Raw genomic sequence first — 3,623 nt, forward strand, 5'->3', positions numbered from 1 at the left:
CCTTCTGTGAGGGGAAGTCTGAAGGAGATGGGGGTGCAGTAGGACCCTGAGCCCAGGCTGCTCCAAGCATCTGGGGAAAGAGAAGACTGTCTGGGGGGGCCCTAATGCCTCCCTCCACAGCACCCCACCCCCTCCCAGAATAGGGAAGGTGAGGCATGGGCTTTGATTAAGCTGTCTCAGGTGCACATGGCCTAAGTCAGGCTGGGGTCAGCTGCACAGTGTCTGGCTTCTGAAGGCCAGTCTGTTGGGTGGGTCCGTGTGCGACAGGTGCTGTGAGAGCAAATGTTCCTCACACCGCTTCAGAACTGAGCACACGCTCAGCGGGGACCTCCTGACCCACTGGGCTTTCTCCACGTGCTCCTCATGCCTTTACCACGATGCAGGCGGGGCGGTGGGTGTGACACATGTGTACACAGTTCAGCACAACAAACACTACTGGGTCACAGGCAAGTGCCAGGCACTGTGCTGGGCACTGGTGATACAAAGATGAAGGGAGTTTTCTTTCCAGTTGGCTTGACTGTGCTCCCAGAGGCTATCAGCGATGTTGCCCTGAGGGGAAAGGCTAAGTCTGGAGAGGTCACCTGGGGCTCAGCCGGTTCCCCAGCTTCATGCAGCCACCTGGTATAGAAAGGGAGCCTCATGGCTAGATGGATTCAGGTTTGGTTTGCAGGGTGAATGTGACTGAGGGAAAAAAGTGACAGGGCTTAGGACTGTGGCTCTCAGACAGGGGTGTGCAAACCTCCAGGGACTGTGTGAGACAACCCACCCGGAATGAGCCAAGAATACCAAAGCTCTTACTATATTGGTCATTCGAAATCTTGTCATATATGCCTTTCTATTTTTGTGGAATATTCTAAAATGAAGGAAGGTCAGTCCAGTAGTAAACTTTATGCAATTTATGAAGGAAGGAAGGAAGGAAGGAAGGAGGAAAGGAAGAGAGGAAGGAAGGAATGTCAGAGATAGGTGGTCAGTTATGTTTCTTGTTTCACGTTGGATGTGTATCATGAAATGAACTGACAGGTCATGGGTTAGAGTACTGCCAAAAGAGTGGCTGAAGCTCTGGGTCCTGGAGTCTGGGCTGGAAGGAGAAGGAAGCAAAACCTTGAGGGAGCCGAGAAGATGGGGAATGTGGAGAGAATGGGGGATGGCAGAGCTCCAGCTGATGCAAAGTCAGAGTTGGTGGATTTAAGGGAACGAGGTCTCAGGAGAGGAAGATGAGATCAGAGAGCCGGAGGAGGACTGAAACTGCCTCGGGTGGAACAAGGCGGGTGATTCAAAAACCACCTTGTAAAACAGGGCCCGGAAGGAAGGAAGGGGAGTGGGGGCCGGTGCAGTGGATGTACTGTCCACGTGGACATTAACGTGCCTGACTTGATGGCAGATTGCAGGATAGAAAAAAAGATGGTAAGCCACTAAGGTGCCTTTAGAAGGTCTGTGGGGGGTAGTGGTGGGCAACCAAGTGGCACAGGGAGGGAAGGAGGGATTGACTTGAAGGAAAATGAGTAAAGGTCTCTTTGAGGAGAAAGGAGGACAGATCTGGGAGTCTGGGAAGAGTGGAGAGGAAGGAGCAGTGCCCAGGCTCCAAAGGAAGCAGGAAAAGAAAGTTCCCTACCCCTAGGCTAATACTGAGGAGGTTGCTTACCACGGAACAGAGTTCCAGAGGGATGGAATCAGGCGTGCAGTGGGAGTAGGTGTCGGAGGAGGGGAGGGGAGCAGGCTGGAAGGAACCCTGCCCGCACTGGTCAAGGCTTGGCCTTCTCCACCAGGGGGGGCGGGGCAGGGGCCTGTTTGGTGGGTTGCAGAATAAACTTTGAAATCATAGGTGGCATTTTAAAAAAAGGAATATACAAATGTCTTTTTCCTTCAAAACCACAAAATATGTTATCTATGGACATGCACAGTGACAGCCATAAACTATCCTGTACCTTGTCAACTGAAACCCATAACCTGTTCTTTAGTTTTCAGTTTCTCTGAACTTATTGGTGAGAATCATGCTTTGAACTTCTGGCAACAGTTCATTAGTGGTGATCATGCGCGATCTGAGGCATCAGAACATGCTACCTCCATGCCACCTTCACCCACCGTGCCCATGCCAGGCTCCTCCTCCTCTTCGGGGTCTTCGAGATCACTTGTGCTCGGTTTCACACAGCAGGGAAGCAGCCCTTAGTACCTTAATAGTGCCGACAGTGCCTTTCCCGCCCTAGCCGCAAAATCTCGGAGCGAAGCATCACAACCAACTTCGGAATGGTTTTGCCTAACGTTCTCAGCTGTCAAGGGCCCTTCTGGTGTTCTTGGCAAGGTTATTGCAGACAGTCTGAATGTTTTCACGAATAATTTCTGCATTGGTTTTTGAAATCTTCATTCATTGGATTTAGTGAGTCCAAAGGTGAAACACATGGAAGCCAAGCCCAGCCACCTCCTTAGCAAGATGCCTTCTTCAAAACCAGCTGTAGCAGCCCCGAGTTGCATCGGGAACGCTTCCTTTACATTCACTGTACCTCAGTTGTCCCGCCAGACTGCAGCATGGCTGTTGTATCTGAACATTTGCCATATGCTCATTCAGTTCTCCCTCTTCGTCCTCACTAGCAGCAACCTTTCTTGAATACATTTTTCAGCTTGTGACTCATCACCTTTCCCTTTCAAGAGCGAGGAGTCATCTTTGGCCTCAATGAATTCTACTTTTCTGAGGCCAAATATCTTCAAGATTTAGGGTCAGCCCCTCTCCAAACACCTGCAAATGCATTTAAAAATGGGTCAGTTCCAGGGTAGAGTTTTTCTTTTATGATACCAAATGTATTCATAATACATTATGCAGGTGTTTTGATGAGAATCCAGAAACATCTTGAGACACCATATTTCTCAGAAATGTGAGAATTTAAGACCATTGCTGTTCCAACAAGTCTTGTGTATAGAGCTTTTTATTGCATTCATTTGCATTATTTTGTTTACTTCTCAGAACTCTGTCAATTAGCCGCAACTCCATCTCACAGATGAGAATGGAACACAGAGAAAACTCACCTAAAGTCACACACTAGGAAGACGGTGGAGCCAGGACTAGGCCCGGTGTTCTCTACACTAGATCATTCTGCCTTTCAGAATTAAGGGCCAATCAGACAATAAGATCATTCCACAACCAGGCACCTGGCAGGTTAGAGCTGAAAGAGACCCCTTTCTGTATTTAGTTCAAGCCCTACCTTCCTAGATATTCAGTAAATGTATCTAATTAGAAAAAAAAATGTGAATCGTTTGACTGTATACCTATAAATATTATCCCTGGAAAGAAAAGGAACATTTGGTAAATGTACAAAAGATATGGGAAAAATTTGCATGTTATCCTTGTGGAGGGACCATGTTAATCTTGTCTGTATTGTTCCAGTTTTAGTATACATGCTGCCGAGCCCTCTCCAGAATATTTTAAAATGAACATACCACGATAGAAAACACCAAAATGTATCACATATAGTAGAGGTCAGTATTGTTTTGTGAGACTTTTGTGTTGGTTGCATATATTTGTAGATACTGCGGGTCATGATATAGAATTTATTACATGCTATGGATTGTGCTAACAAATGGCGGAAGGCCACTGGTGTGGTAGAGCATTGGAAAATGGGCTCAGTTACTGG

The 3,623-nt window shown here is 47.6% G+C and overlaps 1 non-coding gene across 1 annotated transcript; it reads right to left on the reverse strand.

The window, feature by feature from the left end:
- Positions 1–3,306: 3,306 nt before the first annotated feature.
- Positions 3,307–3,411, reverse strand: LOC122496589. The gene has a single exon (XR_006300871.1). It is a non-coding gene; the product is annotated as a U6 spliceosomal RNA (small nuclear RNA).
- Between the last annotated feature and the right edge of the window lie 212 nt (positions 3,412–3,623).

This window comes from Prionailurus bengalensis, chromosome A1, assembly GCF_016509475.1.
Source record: "Prionailurus bengalensis isolate Pbe53 chromosome A1, Fcat_Pben_1.1_paternal_pri, whole genome shotgun sequence".
NCBI lineage: Eukaryota > Metazoa > Chordata > Mammalia > Carnivora > Felidae > Prionailurus > Prionailurus bengalensis.